Raw genomic sequence first — 18035 nt, 5'->3', positions numbered from 1 at the left:
TTAAATTATAATATTTATTCTACAATGATTAATAGGTCTTGTATTTTCTTTCCCAATATATATTATAAAATGATAACAATTCTTCTGTTTTCAATTTGTTTTGTTTTTTACCACCTTGAAATTAAAAAGATACATATTTGTATAGCACATAGGTAAACAAACACAAGACATGTTTGGTAATAAATGTAACAAATGTGGTAAATAGTATAGCTCATATTTTATGCCTGTTTTATGACTTAGCACTAACCTGTTATTTCATTTTCCACTTAAATCAACTTGCTATTTTTCTTTTTCCTTCTCTACCTTGAGCTAAATTCTTTGTTTCACATAAACTTAAGAAGCTCTGATCAACTGCTGATGAAAACCATCTCTCTTTTCTGTCTCTTTAAAAACTGCATGAATACAAATGTAGGCATTCAGTGTTTTTAAACTTCAAGTCTATTTATTTTAGTATAATTTTATCTACTTCATATAATCAAATGTTTTCTAAGGGATTTTTTAGAGAAAAAATACCTACTTAAGGAAAAAAAAAATCTAAATCACTTTTCTATGCAATAGAAAACCATTGAGTGACTTGTTTTCAAAAGTCATCTCCACTCTACAAGACTCAGCAAGGCTAAAAAATGTTTGGAACAACTAGATACTGTGTGCTAGGCGAATAAAGTAAAACTCCTAATTCTTTCTAAAAGGCTTGAAATTTTATTTAAGCACCAAAAGGTATGACCTGTTATATATGCCTGGGTATGGTATAAGGCATAATATCTACTAAAGATTAGAAGAATAGAAAATTATTATTGGCTGGTTTTGTTGTTTAGTTTTTAAGTCATGTCTGACTCTTGCGAACCCATGGAATGTAGCCCGCCAGCCTCGGTGGAATTCTCCAGGCAAAAATACTAGAATGGGTTGCCATTTCCTTCTCCAGGGGATCTTCCAGACCTAGGGATCAAACCCAGGTATCCTGCATTGGCAGGCATCCTTTTCCACTGAACCACCAGGGACCTGGTTGGATAAAACTCAAAAAAGCAAGTGTCTTCAATTAGGTCGCATACAGACCTGGGATTTCAACATGTAGAACAGACAAGGGTCAATACACACTCTCTTCATGTATCTTCCTTTTCCTAGAGGTTTTGCCCTCCAGGTAGCTGATCCCATCTGTTTACATAAGTGTTATCCATGGACACCAAATTAATTCGATATCTTTCCTTTCCCTTTATCATCTTGAAGTTGGGTGAGAGCAGCTGTCTGAGATTCATAAATCTCCATCAGTTCTGGTGCTATGCTTGCTGTTCAGCTCTAAATAGGCAGCTTATGAGTTGTGATGATTTATAGTTTTAATCTTTTCTATAAATGAGTATGGAGGCTATGCAACAGGCCCATATTTACAAAGAAAACAGCAGATAAATAAGTAAATAAATAGATAAATAGGTACATAGATAATCACAACAACCTTGAGATTAAGGCATAATGTTAAAAGGCATTAAGGTTGAAGAAATACATTTTTAATCCCCTCTTCTGAAGTGATTCCTAGAATGTTATTTGCTGTATCTATAAATTTCTATGGACGAATAATTGGAAATATATCAGATTATTTTATTGCATCCACAATAGTAATACATTAGAGTATGGCCATTATCTTACACATAGATTTTTAATTTATCTAACAAGCTTTAAATAGTCTCCTATCTCTATGCATTTTCTAAAAGTACAATAGAAATATAAAGTATCAGAGACAAGATGTTTTAAAGTGAGTTTAATCTATGCCCAAGATTACTAAAGTATTTATGGCTAAAGTTATAGTAATAGTTGGGGCTTCGCGGGTAGCACAGTGGTAAAGAATCTGAGGGCCAATGCAGGAGATGGGGGTTCAATCCCTGAGTTGGGAAGATCCCCTGGAGTAGGAAATGGCAAACCACTGCGGTATTCTTACCTGAAAAATTCCATGAACAGATGAGCCTGGTGGGCTATAGCCTGAAGGGTCACAAAAGACCCTTTGACTGAGCAACTGAGAACAAACCCTGAGCACATAGCAATAGTTGTCAGAAACTGTAGACCGAGACTCAATTTTTCACTCTTTGCCCAATATAGCATGCTATCTGTGTTAAAACCATGTTAAGATTTAATGCTAAAATAATTAGCCAATAGAAAGATAAATCCCTGAGTGTTTTGTGTGAGTTGTGTTCTTTAAAAATGTGTTCAAATTTTAGAATGTGTACATATTTTAAAATGTATACATATTTTAAACTATTCTGGGAAGTCTCACCTTGGACACTATGCATGATCATTGGTTTATTGTGATGACCTCACTGATGGCTAAATTAATTGAAGGTATTGGCTTATACATTGTGATGCATTATAAATTTTGGCAACTGTATTTTATTTCCTTTCTGTGAGATTGCCATTTTCTTTTTCTATTGACATTACAATAACCGCATCAATGTTGTTTACTAGCTAAGTCGTGTCTGACTCTGCAACCCCATCAACTGTAGCCAGCCAGGCTCCTCTGTCCGTGGGATTTTCCAGGCAAAAATAATGGAGTGGGTTCCCTCATCCCAGGGATTGAGCCTGTGTGCCTGCGTTGGCAGGCAAATTCTTCACCACTGAGTCACCAGGGAAGCCATGTATTTCTCCAATACAAACTAATAATTTAATCTATTATGTGTATAGAGAAATGTTATAATTCAGTTTGTTAGAATAATATGCAGTAAATAAGCATTGAATGCAGTTTGACAAAAGTATTTAAAAGTTATGGCATGGATTTTGTTACTTTTACAAATTAATATCTCAACTATTAATTCCATACTGGATGGGTGTAATTGTTGGGTTCTTGACTTTAAGTTCAGGAACTGAAGCAGGAAAATTCTGTCATCAGTAAAAACCTTGTAGAATGTTCATCCTCATCTTCATTATCATCATCATTCTCATCACCACAGAGACCTTTTATTAATAAAATACAGGTGAATTTATATAGAGGTTTAACCCCGACTCTAGCATTTATTATGTGCAGAACATCGAGGAATTACCTAGTCAGGTCTTGAATAATAAAATGAGAATAACAATAGAACTTATGCATTGAGTTTTTATAAAGACTAAATGACTGAAATTGTTATAAAAGTGTGTGTCACAATGCCTAGCACACAGTAAGTACAGTGATTGTTGTAGCAGTTACAGTTATAGTAAAAAGTAGTAGTCGTTGCTGTTGAGTCACTAATCATAAAGGAGTATTATTAAAGCATATAGGTAGACTGGTGGTAATAATATTGGTGCTAATACCTCATGTTTCCCTAATGCCAACCCTGTAGAAATGATCGATAAAGGTCCCTAAATTTAATGGAATTAATTTTAAATTGTCTGTTTTCCAACAGCAAAATGGAAATAAGAAAAATACTCTGAGGACAAAATAAAATCTCATACAGTTTTTACGAAAACTGGGCCAAGGGCAGCCACTTCAAAATATGCTTCAATACATATTGATTATTTTGAATTAAAATTACTTAAGAAGTGACTGATCAAAGAAGGACATTTGACCCTGATCTTTCTCTCTCTCTGAAAGCAAAAAATATATCTCCCTCATGAAAGGTGCCCTTCCTGTATTGGGAGGCAGAAAGGCATTATCAGAGAGACAGAAAGCAGAGCTGAGAGACCTATATAAACAAACCTCATTATATAAACAAACCTCTCTACTAATTTTCAACCCAAGTCCAAACTTTGCTTAAATTCCTTACTAACTGAGCACCCAAAATTGTTTGTCTTTTCAATTTCTCTCAAATTTATTGTTTCTTTGTCTAAAAAATATAAAAGTTGCCTCCTTTGGCCACTTAGGTCTTATTTCCATGAGAACTTTGGGTACGCTAATTAAACTTTTTTTTTTCTCCTGTTAATCAGTCTTGTATCAATTTTATTATCAGTCTAACCACAAGATGGGTAGAGGTGGAGAATTTCCCTCTCTCTGACAAAATAAAATACAGTGGTATACGTAAACACCAAGGACAGAGCCTTAGAGGCTCTTCTGGTGGCTCAGTGTTAAAGAGTCTGCCTGCCAATTGAGGAGACACAGGATCAATCCCGAATCAGGAAGATCCCACATGCCGTGGAACAAATAAGCCCATGTGCTACGACTGTTGAGCCTGTGCTCAAGAGCCCAGTGGCCACAACTGCTGAGGCCCACATGCCCCAGAGCCCTTTTCCACAGAAGCCACCACAAAGAGAAGCCCACACACTGCAGCTAGAGAGTAGCCCCCACTTGCCACAACTAGAAAAAACTTGTGAAGCAATGAAGACCCAGTGCAGTCAAAAGATAAACAAAATTAAAATTATTAAATAAAAAAGAACAGTGCCTTACTCAATAAAGATTATTATTTTCTATATTATTTTGATGTTTTTGTTGTACCACATCACTGGGCTCGGAAGTGATATTACTGACGTTTACATCTATTGTCTATAACCAAAAATTATACTTTACCCAACACTATATTGCCTCCCCAATTAACATACTGATTGATGAAGTTGAGTTTACTTTTCTATCACAGTAGTGAGAATGCCATAATCCAGTCTAAGTGAATAAGCTTCCTATCATAGGGAATAGTTGACTAACTTGTTAAGCATTTTTACTGTATTAATATAACCTGGATTCTCTTGAGATCTGACTTCAGGAAAGCACTGTCAACACTATATGTTAACTCTGATGTTTTGTGGCATCCAAGGAGATCCAACCAGTCCATTCTGAAGGAGATCAGCCCTGGGATTTCTTTGGAAGGAATGATGCTGAAGCTGAAACTCCAGTACTTTGGCCACCTCATGTGAAGAGTTGACTCATTGGAAAAGACTCTGATGCTGGGAGGGATTGGGGGCAGGAGGAGAAGGGGACGCCAGAGGATGAGATGGCTGGATGGCATCACTGACTCGATGGATGTGAGTCTGAGTGAACTGCGGGAATTGGTGATGGACAGGGAGGCCTGGCGTGCTGTGATTCATGGGGTCGCAAAGAGTCGGACATGACTGAGCGACTGATCTGATCTGATGCCTCCAAACCTTGAGGTGATTTTAAGGGCCTAATTCCCTATTTTAACATATCTTTCTTCTTAAATTAGTGGTTTGATATGTCCTTTTCTCTCTCCTCTCTTTTTGAAACGTTTATTTAACACTCTACCATTGAACTCATGTTGGCTTTACGTTAGGTAGATAGTAGACTTTTAAATACCATTCTATTGTCTTACAGTTCTATAATGACCTCATCTAGATATCAATAACAATAGCCAACTGCAACCATTGGAGAAGGTGATAGCAACTCACTCCAGTATGGTATTCTTGCCTGGAGAATTTCACAGACAGAGGAGCCTCATAGACTACAGTCCACGGGGTTGCAAAGAGTCAGACACGACTGAGCGACTTGCACTAATGAGATCATAATTTGTATACAATGTGCCTGAGTGTGTGTATGTGTGTTTCTTTCTTTCTTCTTCTTAGCTATCATCTAGGTTTTTGTATCTGGAAATTGATTCCCTTCTCAAAATTCAAAAAATATAGGGCTTTTATTTTTTCTATTTTTTCCTTCTCTCTGAGACTATGATTTATGTTAATTTACATGATATCATGCCCCATGTTTGACACTCTGCTCATTGTCTACCATTTTCCTCTTTGTTTGGCTCAGATTTATAATTTTCTATGGGCCTATTTTCAACAGGCGGCACTAGTGGTTAAGAACCCGCCTGCCAATGCAGGACACTTAAGAGATAACAGGCTCGATCTCTGGGTTGGTAAAATCCCCTGAAGGAAGTCATGGCAGCCCACACCAGTTTTCTTGCCCAGAAAATCCCCCTGACAGGGGAGCCTGACAGGCTACAGTCTGGTCCACAGTGCTGCAAAGAGTCAGAAACGACTGAAGCGACTTGGCACCCAAGCACACATTTTCAAGTATACTTTCTTCTGTCTTCCATTAACCCTTATCAACTGGTTTATTTTTCAGTTGTTGTACCCTCCAAGTTCTAGATTTTCCATTTGCCTTCTCTCTATGGTTTCTATGGTAAAATTACCTATACATTAACTCATTCTGTTTATTTAAGTTTCTAACTATATTTATAATTGATGTTGCTTAGTCACTAAGTCATGTCCAACTCTTTGTGATCCCATGGACTGTAGTCTGCCAGGCTCTTCTGTTGGATTTCCCAGGCAAGGATACTGGAGTGGGTTGCCATTTCTTTCTCCAGAGGATCTTCCAAATACAGGGATCAAACCCATGTCTCCTGCATTGGCATGCAGATTCTTTACCACTGAGACATCAAAGATACCTGTTTTTAAATCATGTCTATCGTAATATCAAGGTCATCTTGGGTTTGAGTACTATCAACTGTTGTGTTTTGTTTTTTAAGTATACATGGCATTTTCCTGTTTATCACAATGACATCAGTAGGAATCTGGCTGCAGTCTTTTATATCTTACTTTTAGCAAGAGAGAAACTATGTAAACAACTAATTATTATCCGATTTGAATGTGGCCACAAAGTAAAGCAAGGATTTTGGAGGAAGACAACAGAGGAAATGTCCATGTTTTTGAGACAGGAAATATTTTACAATCTTTTAAAAATAAGAATGTTCAGGATAACAAAGAATACATTGCATCTTTAGCAATATAATTCAGATCAAATGTTGTTTTTTAAACTCAAAAGCTATATAAACATATAGTATAAGGAAATGATAATTCAGAGTTGCAGAACTTGTCTGCAGCTTGGTTTGTCAGATAACCGATACAAGCTCTTTCCTCACCTGAAAAATATCTATTCCTGCCAGATCTAAGAACATGTATAAATAAACGACATTCCTGAGAACAATGAAAAATGCCCCTCAATCCTTTGAAAAGTGTAAAGCTTTTTGCAAATTTCATGTATTATGATCATTATTTCCTACAATTAAAAATTTTTACACATTTAGAATAAATTATTCTGTATCAGAAAGAATAAAATGCCTAAGAATAAACCTTACCTTAAGAGATAAAAGACCTAAATTTGGAAAACTATAAGACACTGATGAAAGAAATCGAAGACCACACAAACGGATGAAAATATATACAGTGTTCTCGGATTGGAAGAATCACTATTGTTCAGATGAACATACTACCCAAGGCAATCAAGAGAGTCAGTGCAACCCCTCTTAAGTTGCCAATGTCATTTTTCATAGAATTAGACAAAAAATTTAAAATCTGTATGGTAAAACAAAAAACCCAAAACAGCCAAAGCAATTCTGAGAAAGAAATCAGGAGCAGGAGAAATCAGGCTCCCTGACTTCAGACAATACTACAAATCTACAGCAATCAAAACAGTATGGTATTACTAAAACAGACACAGATCAAGGGAACAGGACAGAAAACTCAGAAATAAATCCATGCACTTATGGCTTACTAATCTACAACAAAGAAGTCAGGAACATACAACAGAGAAAAGATGCTTTTAAATAAATGATGCTTGGAAAACTGAACAGCTACATGTAAAAGAATGAAACTAAAATATTCTCTAACACCATATCCAAAAATAAACTCAAAATGTATTAAAGATCAAAATGTAAGACTTAATACCATAAAATGCTTGGAAATATAGGGAGAACATTCTTTGATATAAATCATAGCAATATTATTTATGATTTGTCTTCTAGAGTAATGAAAATAAGAACAAAGTTTTAAAAAATGGACCTAATTAAAAATTTTCACAACAAAGTGAAAGTAAAGTCACTCAGTCATGTCCAACTCTTTGCGACCCCATGGACTGTAGCCCACCAGGCTCCTCCATCCATGAAATTTTCTAGGCAAGAGTACTGGAGTGGGTTGCCATTTCCTTCTACAGGGGATCTTCCTGACCCAGGGATCGAACCAGGGTCTCCTGCATTGCAGGCAGATGCTTTACCGTCTGAGCCACCAGGGAATGGAAACCGTAAACAAAAAGACAACCTTCAGTCAGTTCAGTTCAGTCGCTCGGTTGTGTCTGACTCTGCGACCTGATGAACTACAGCACACCAGGCTTCCTTGTCCATGACCAAATCCCAGAACTTACTCAGACTCATGTCCATCAAGTCAGTGACACCATCCAACCATCTCATCCTCTGTCATCCCCTTCTCCTCCTGCCTTCAATCTTTCCCAGCATCAGGGTCTTTCCCAATGAGTCAGTTCTTCGCATCAGGTGGTCAAAGTATTGGAGCTTCAGCATCAGTCATTCCAATGAATATTCAGGACTGATTTCCTTTATGATTGACTGGTTTGGTCTCCTTGCAGTCCAAGGGACTCTCAAGAATCTTCTCCACCACCACAGTTCAAAAGCATCAATACTTTGGTGTTGTCCTTTCTTTATGGTCCAACTATCACATCCATACATGATTACTGGAAAAACCATAGTTTTGACTAGATGGACCTTTGTCAGCAAAACAATGTCTCTACTTTTTAATATGCTGTCTAGGTTGGTTATAGCTTTTCTTCCAAGGAACAAGCATCTTTTTAATTTCATGGCTGCAGTCACCATTTGCAGCGATTTTGGAGCCCCCCAAAACAAATTCTTTGTTTCCATTGTTTCCCCATCTATTTCCCATGAAGTGATGGGACTGGATGCCATGATCTTGGTCTTCTAAATGTTGAATTTTAAGCCAACTTTGCTACTCTCCTCTTTCATCAAGAGGCTCTTTAGTTCCTCTTCACTTTCTGCTTTAAGGGTGGTGTCATCTGATTATCTGAGGTTACTGCTATTTCTCCCACAAACTTGATTCCAGTTTGTGCTTCACTTAGCCTGGCATTTAGCATCAGGTGTTCTGCATAGAATTTAAATAAACAGGGTGACAATATAAAGACTTGTTGAACTCCTTTCCCATATGGAACCAGTCCCTTGTTCCATGCCTGGTTCTAACTGTTGCTTCTTGACTTGCATACAGATTTCTCAGAAGGCAGGTAAGGTGATCTGGTATTTCAAAGTCTCTAAGAATTTTCCACAGTTTGTTGTGATCTATACAGTCAAAGGCTTTGACATAGTCAATAAAGCAGAAGTAGATTTTTTTGGGAGCTCTTTTGCTTTTTCTATGATTCAGTGGATGTTGGCAATTTGATCTCTGGTTCCTTTACCTTTTCTAAATCCAGCTTGAACATCTGGAATTCTCAGTTCACATACTGTTTTGAGCATTACTTTGCTTGAGTGTGAGATGAATGCAATGGTGTGGCAGTTTGAACATTCTTTGGCATTGCCTTTCTTTCAAATTTGAATGAAAACTGACCTTTCAAGTACTGTGGCCACTGCTGAGTTTTCCAAATTTGCTGGCATATTGAGTGCAGCACTTTCACAGCATAATATTTCAGGATTTGAAATAGCTCAACTGGAATTCCATCACCTCCATTAGCTTTGTTCATAGTGATGCTTCCTAATGCCCACTTGACTTTGGACTCGAGGATGTATGGCTCTAGGTGAATGATCACATCATTGTGATTATCTGGGTCATTAAGAGCTTTTCTGTATAGTTCTTCTGTGTATTCTTTCCACCTCTTAATATCTTCTGCTTCTGTTAGGTCCATACCATTTCTGTCCTTTACTGTACCCATCTTTGCATGAAATGTTCCCTTGGTATCTTTAATTTTCTTGAAGAGATCTCTAGTCTTTCCCATTCTATTGTTTTCCTCTACTTCTTTGCATTGATCACTGAGGAAGGCTCGCTTATCTCTCCTTACTATTCTTTGGAACTCTGCATTCAGATGGGTATATCTTTCCTTTTCTCCTTTTCCTTTAGTGCTTTGTCTTTTTTCAGCTATTGGTAAGGCCTCCTCAGACAACCACTTTCCCTTTTTGCATTTCTTTTTTTTGGGGGGATGGTCTTGATCTCTGCCTCCTGTACAATGTCACAAATCTCAGTCCATAGTTCTTCAGGCACTGTCTATCAGATCTAATCCCTTGAATCTATTTGTCATTTCCACTGTATAATCTTAAGGGATTTGATTTAGGTCATAACTGAATGATCTAATGGTTTTCCCTACTTTCTTCAATTTTAGTCTGAATTTTACAACAAGGAGTTCATGATGTGAGCCACAGTCAGCTCCTGGCATTCTTTTTAATGACTGTATATAGCTTCTCCATCTTCGGCTGCAAAGAATATAATCAATCGAATTTCAATACCGACCATCTGGTGATGCCCATGTGTAGAGTCATCCCTACACATTGTATTGTTGGAAAAGGGTGTTTGCTATGACCAGTGTGTTCTCTTGTCAAAACTCTGTTCACATTTGCCCTGTTTTATTTTGTACTCCAAGGCCAAACTTACCTGTTACTCCAGGTATCTCTTGATTTCTACTTTTGCATTACAGTCCCCTGTGATGAAAGGACATCTCTTTTTGGTGTTAGTTTTAGAAGGTCTTATAGGTCTTCATAGAACCATTCAACTTCAGCTTCTTCACCATTAATGGTTGGGGCATAGACTTGGATTACTCTGATTTTGAATGATTTGCCTTGGAAATGAACAGAGATCACTCTGTTATTTTTGAGATTGCACCCAAGTACTGCATTTTGAATGCCAGGCCAAACATCTGACAGGAAGGGAGCACAGCCCCACCCATAAGCAGACAATTGGATTAATGTTTTACTGAGCACAGCCCTGTCCACCAGAGCAAGACCCAGGTTTTCCCACAGCCAGCCCCTCCCACCAGGAAACTAGTACAAGCCTCTTATTCTCATCTACCAGAGGGCAGACAGAAGAAATAAAATTACAATCCCATCATCCTCCAGAACTAATACCACAATCACAGAAAGCTATCCAAAATAAAAAGAAATAGGATTATGTCCCAGATCAAAGAACAAGATAAAACTATAGAAAAAGAACTAAATGAAGTGGAGATTGGCAACTTCCCAGAAAAACAGTTCAGAATAATGATACTGAAGATGATTCGGAATCTTGAAAAAAGAACGGAGGCAAAGGTTGAGAACATGCAAGAAGTGTTTACCTAGGACCTAGAAGAACTAAAGAACAGACAGAGATGAACTGGACAGTAGAAGGAATCAGTATCAGATTAACTGAGGCAGAAGAACAGATAAGTGACCTGGAAGGCATAATGGTGGAAATCAATGCTACAGAACAGAATATAGAAAAAAGAATGAAAAGAAATAAAGACAGCCTAACAGACCTCTGGAAAAACATTAAATGCACCAATATTCATATTATAGGTATCCCAGAAGGAGAAGAGAGAGAGAGAGAGAGGACTTGAGAAATATTTGAAGATATAATAGCTGAAAACATCCCTGTCATGGAAAAGGAAACATTCAGCCATATCCAGCAAGCATACAGGGAGCCAGGCAGGAGGGACACATGGTAATCAAACTGACAAAAATCAAACACAAAGATAAATTATTAAAAGCAACAAGGGAAAAAATACAAATAATATATAAAGGAACTCCCATCAGGCTATCAGCTGATTTCTCAACAGAAACTCTACAAGCCAGAGGGGAATGGCGTGATAATTTCTAAGTGATGAAAGGGAAGAAGCTACAACCAAGAATACTCTACCCAGCAAGACTCTCATTCAGATGTCATAGTGAAATCAAAAGCTTTCCAGACAAGCAAAAGTTAAGAGAATCCAGCACCACCAAACCAGCTTTAGAACAAATACTAAAGGAAATTCTCTAGGTAGGAAATACAAGAGGAGGAAAAGATCTGATGAAAAATAAACTCAAAACAATTAACAAAATGATAATAGGATCAGACATATTGATAATTACCTTAAATGTAAATGGATTAAATGCACCAACCAAAAGACATAGGCTGGCTGCATTGATACAAAAATAAGACCCATATATATGTTGTCTACAAGAGACCCACTTCATATCTACCAACACTTACAGACTGAAAGTAACGGGATGGGAGAAGGTATTTCATGCAAATGGAAATCACAAGAAAGCTGGAGCAGGAATACTCATAACAGACAAAGTAGACTTTAAAACAAAGACTGTTATAGAGACAAAGAAGGACACTACTCCATTTCATCAATAGATCATCCAGACAGAAAACCAATTAAGGAAACGGGGGCCTTAAATGACAATTTAGATGAGTTAGACTTAATTGATATTTATAGAGTATTCCATCTTAAAGCAGCAGACTACATATTTTTCTCAAGTGCACATGGAATATTCTCCAGGACTGACTGCATGGTGGGCGACAAGACGAGCCTTGGTAAATTTTAGAAAATCAAAATAATAGTAAATATCTGTTCTGATCACAATGATATGAGTATAGAAATAAACTCAAAAAAAAAAAAAAAAAAAAAAAAGAACACAAATGTGGCGAAAACAATATGTTACTAAACAACCACTGGATTACTGAAGAAATCAAAGACGAAATTTAAAAAATACCTTGAGACAAATGAAAATGAAAGCACAATGGTCCAAAACTTTTAGGATGCAGCAAAGCAGTTCTAACAGGGAAGTCTATAGCAATACAATCTTATGTCAAGAAACAAGAAAAATCCCAAACAACCTAAACTTACACTGAAAACAACTAGAGAAAGAAGAACAAACAGCACCTGAAGTTAGTAGAAGGAAGGAAATCATAAAGATCAGAGCAGAAAGAAATGAAAGAGAGACAAAGAAAACAATAGCAAAGATCAATTAAACTAAAAGCTGGTTCTTGGAAAAGATAAACAAGACGGATAAACCATGAGGCAGACTCATCAAGAAAAAAAGTGAGAGGACTCAAATCAGTCAAATTGGAAATGAAAAAGGAGATAACTGACTCCACAGAAATAACAAGAATTATAAGACTACTGTGAACAACTGTATGCCAATAAAATGGACAATCTGGAAAAAATGGACAACTTCTTAGAAAGGTACAGTCTCCCAAGACTGAATAAGGGAGACATAGAAAATATGAACAGACCAATCACAAGCACTGAAAATGAAACTGGGATTAAAACCTCCCAACAAACAAAAGTCTGGGACCTGACGGCTTCAAAGGTGAATCTTATCAAACATTTATAGAAAGTTAACACCTATCCTTCTGAAACTGTTCTAAAAAGTTGCAGAGGAAGAAAAACTTCCAACTCATTTCATGAGACCACTATCACCTTGACGGAGAAGGCAATGGCACCCCACTCCAGTACTCTTGCCTGGAAAATCCCATGGAGCCTGGTGGGCTGCAGTCCATGGGGTTGCTAAAAGTCAGACACGACTGAGTGACTTTACTTTCACTTTCATGCACTGGAGAAGGAAATGGCAACCCACTCCGGTGTTCTTGCCTGGAGAATCCCAGGGATGGGGGAGCCTGGTGGGCTGCCGTCTATGGGGTCGCATAGAGTTGGACATGACTGAAGTGACTTAGCAGCATCACCCTGATACCAAAATCAGATAAATATACCACAAAAAAAGAAAATGACAGTCCAATATCACTGATGACACATAGATGCAAAAATCCTCCACAAAATATGAGCAATTTGTAACTAACAATATGTTAGAAAGATCATACACCATGATCAAGTGGGATTTATACCAGGGATGCAAGGATTTTTCAGCATTCACAAACCAATCAATGTGACACACCATATCAACAAACTGAAGAATAAAAACCATCTGATCATCTTAATAGATGAAGAAAAGGTTTGTGATGAAATTCAGTTCCCATTTATGATAAAAACTCTCCAGAAAGTGGTCATAGAGGACACATACCACAATATAATAAAGGCCATATATGACAACCTACAGCTAGCATCATACTCAATAAAATATAAGAGCATTCCCTCTAAGATCAGGAACAAGACAAGGATGTCCACTCTCACCACTTCTATTCAAAATAGGTTTGGAAGTCCTAGCTACTGCAATCAGAGAAGAAAAAGAAGTAAAGGAAATCCAAATTGGAAAAGAGCAATCAACCTGCAGTCTCTACTACAAAGCCACAGTCATCAAGACAGTATGGTACTGACACAAAGACAGAAGTATAGATCAATGGGACAAAATAGAAAGCCCAGAGATAAATCCACAATCCTATGGACACCTTATCTTTGACAAAGGAGGGTTAAAGACAATCTCTTTAACAAGTGGTGCTGGTAAAACTGGTCAACCACCTGTAAAAGAATGAAACTGGAACACTTTCTAACACCATACACAAAAATAAACTCAAAATGGATTAAAGATCTAAACATTAGCCCAGAAACTATAAAATTCCTAGGGGAGAACATAGGCAAAACACTCTCTGACATAAACCACAGCAGGATCCTCTATGACCCACCTCCCAGAATATTGGAAATAAAAGCAAAAATAAACAAATGGGACCTAATTAAAATTTAAAGCACTGCACAACAAAGGAAACTATAAGCAAGGTGAAAAGACAGCCTTCAGAATGGGAGAAAATATAGCAAATGAAGCAAAGAACAAAGAATTAACCTCAAAAATATATGAGCAACTCCTGCAGCTCAATTCCAGAAAAATAAACGACCCAATCAAAAAGTGGGCCAAAGAACTAAATAGACATTTCTCCAAAGAAGACATATAGATGGCTAACAAACATATGAAAAGATGCTCAACATCACTCATTATCAGAGAAATGCAAATCAAAACCACAATGAGGGACCATTTCATGACAGTCAGAATGGCTGCTATTCAAAAGTCTACAAGCAATAAGTGTTGGAGAGGGTGTGGAGAAAAGGGAACCCTCTTACACTGTTGGTGGGAATGCAAACTAGTACAGCCACTATGGAGAACAGTGTGGAGATTCCTTAAAAAACTGGAAATAGAACTGCCTTATGACCCAGAAATCCCACTGCTGGGCATACACACTGAGGAAACCAGAAGTGAAAGAGACACGTGTACCCCAATGTTCATCACAGCACTGTTTATAATAGCCAGGACGTGGAAGCAACCTAGATGTCCATCAGCAGACGAATGGATAAGAAAGCAGTGGTACATATACACAATGGAGTATTACTCAGCTGTTAAAAAGAATACATTTGAATCAGTTCTAATGAGGTGGATGAAACTGGAGCCTATCATACAGAGTGAAGTAAGCCAGAAAGAAAAACACCAATACAGTATACTAATGCATATGTATGGAATTTAGAAAGATGGTAACAATAACACTGTATGTGAGACAGCCAAAGAGACACAGATGTATGGAACAGTCTTTTGGACTCTGTGAGAGAGGGTGAGGGTGGGATGATTTGGGAGAATCACATTGAAACATGTAAATTATCACACATGAAACGAATCACCAGTCCAGGTTCAACGCATGATACAGGGTGCTCAGGGCTGGTGCACTGGGATGACCCAGAGGGATGGTACGGGGAGGGAGATGGGAGGGAGGTTCAGGATGGGGAACACATGTACACCCATGACGGATTCATGTCAATGTATAGCAAAACCAATACAATATTATAAAGTAAAATAAGTAAATAAATAAATAAAAAAAACTGAGATTAAAAAAAAAAAGAAGTTAAACTGTCATTGTTTCCAGATGACATGATACTATAAACAAAAAATCCTAAAGATGCTACCAGAAAACTACTAGATCTCAATCAATTTGGTAAAGTTGCAGGTTGCAAAGTTAATACAGAGAAATCTGTTGCGTTTCTATACACTAACAATGAAAGATCAGAAAGACAAATTCAAGAAGCAATTACACTTACCATTGTATCAAAAATAAACCTACTAGGAATAAACCTATTGAAGAAGACACAAGACCTATATTGTGAAAACTATAAGATGCTGATGAAAGAAACCAAAGAAGATTTAAATAGTTTGAAAAACACACCATGTTTGTGGATTGGAAGACTCAATATTGTCAAAATGGCATGCTGCCCAAGCCAAGGCAGTCTACAAATTCAATGCAATCCCTATAAAATTACCAATGACATTTTCTATAGAGCTACAACAAAAAAATCTCAAAATTTGGATGGTGACACAAAAGACCTGAAGACCCAGAGGAATCTTGAGGAAGAAAAATGGAGCTGGAGGAATCAGGCTCCCTGACTTCAGATTACATGAAAAAGCTATAGTCATCAAAGCAGTATTGTACTGGCACAAAGACAGAAATATAAATAAATGAAACAGGACAGAAAACCTGGAAATAAGTGCATTTACCTATAGTCAATTAATCTATGACAAAGGAGGCAAGACTACACAATGTTGGAAAGACAGTCTATTCAACAAATGGTGCTGGGAAAACTGTATATCCACATGTAAAAAAATGAAATTAGATCATTTAACTCCACACACAAAAATAAGTTCAACATGGATTAAATACCTAAACGTTAGATTGGACACTATAAAACTATTAGAGGAAAACATAGCCAGAACACTCTGACAAAAATCACAGAAACATCTTTTTCAATGCATTTTCCAGGATAATGGAAATAAAAGAAAAAAAGAAGAAATAACCAAATGGGACCTACTTAAACTGAAATGATTTTGCACAGCAAAGGAAACAATAAACAAAACAAAGAGACATATGTACACCATATGTTCGTTGAAGCACTATTTATAGCAGCTAGGATATTGAAGCAACCTAGATGTTCATTGGCAGATGAATGAATAAGGAAGTTGTGGTACATATACACAATGGGATATTACTCAGCTATAAAAAGAAACACATTTGAGTCAGTTCTAATCAGGTGGATAAAACTGGAGCCTATTATAAAGAGTGAAGCAATTCAGAAAGAGAAAGACAAATACTGTATTTTACCACATGTATATGGAATTTAGAAAGATGGTAATGATGATCCTACATGCAGGGATGCAAAGGAGACACAGATGTAAAGAACAGACTTTTCGACTCAGTGGGAGAAGACAAAGGTAGGATGATTTGAGAGAATAGCATGGAAATCTGTACATTACCATTTGTAGAATAGATGGCCAGTGCAAGTTTGATGCACGAAGCAGGGCACCCAAAGCCAGTGCTCTGGGACGATCCAGAGGGACAGGGTGGTAAAGGAGGCGGTAGGGGGTCAGGATGAGGGGCACATGTTTACCTGTGGCCAATTCATGCTGATGTATGAAAAAACCATCACAATACTAATGGGTAAAGTAATTTATCCTCCAATTAAAATAATCTTAAAAAGAACAAAATTAAGTAAAAAAATAAATAAACAAAATGAAACAACAACCCACAGATTGGGAGAAAATATTTTCAAATGATGTGACTGATAAGGGATGTCTCTGAAATTTACCAACAGCTTATGACAATTAATAGCATAAAAATAAAAAACCCACTCTATAAACGGGCAGAGGACCTAAATAGACATTTCTCTAAAGAGGACATACAGGTGGCCAATGGGCACATGAAAAGATGTTCAACATCACTATTCAGTTCAGTTCAGTCGCTCAGTCTGTCTGACTCTTTGCGACCCCATGAATCACAGCATGCCAGGCCTCCCTGTCCATCACCAACTCCTGAAGTTCACCCAAACCCATGTACATCGAGTCAGTGATTCCATCTAGCCATCTCATCCTCTGTCGTCCCCTTCTCTTCCTGGCCCCAATCCCTCCCAGCATCAGGGTCTTTTCCAATGAGTCAACTCTTTGCATGAGGTGGCCAAAGTATTGGAGTTTCAGCTTTAGCATCAGTCCTTCCAATGAACACCCAGGACTTATCTCCTTTAGGATGGACTGGTTGGGTTTCCTTGCTGCAAGCGAAAACTACAATGAGATGATCACCTCAAGCCAGTCAGAATGCCTATCACCAAAAAATCCACAAACAACAAATGCTGCAGAGAAGGGAACCCTCCTGAACTGTCAGTGAGAATGTAAATGGGTATACCATTATGGAGAACAGTATGTAGGTCCTTTAAAAAAAACTAAAAATAAAGCTAACATATGACCCTGCAATTACACTCCTGGGTGTATATCCAAGAAAAAAACACGTCCTGGAAGATACATGTGTGCCAACATTCTTTGCAGCACTGTTTACAACAGCCAAGACATGGAAACAACCTAAATGTCCATCAACAGAGGAGTGGATAAAGAAGATGTGGCACATATATACAATGGAATATTACTCAGCCATTAAAAAGAATGAAATAAGGCCATTTGCAGCAACATGGGTGGATCAAGAGA

General features: G+C 37.5%; 1 long non-coding RNA gene across 1 annotated transcript; it reads right to left on the bottom strand.

The window, feature by feature from the left end:
- Positions 1-253: 253 nt before the first annotated feature.
- Positions 254-12526, bottom strand: LOC147342508 (uncharacterized). The gene is made up of 2 exons (XR_015157850.1): positions 10273-12526; positions 254-10094 (listed from the first exon to the last, which is right to left on the bottom strand). It is a non-coding gene; the product is annotated as an uncharacterized LOC147342508 (long non-coding RNA).
- Between the last annotated feature and the right edge of the window lie 5509 nt (positions 12527-18035).

The sequence above is a fragment of the Bos grunniens genome, chromosome 29 (genome assembly GCF_055505025.1).
Source record: "Bos grunniens cultivar Pamir isolate PY7600 chromosome 29, Bosgru_T2T1.0, whole genome shotgun sequence".
NCBI classification, from domain to species: domain Eukaryota; kingdom Metazoa; phylum Chordata; class Mammalia; order Artiodactyla; family Bovidae; genus Bos; species Bos grunniens.
The sequence above is the reverse complement of the archived record's forward strand: the minus strand, read 5'-3'. Positions and strand labels throughout refer to the sequence as shown.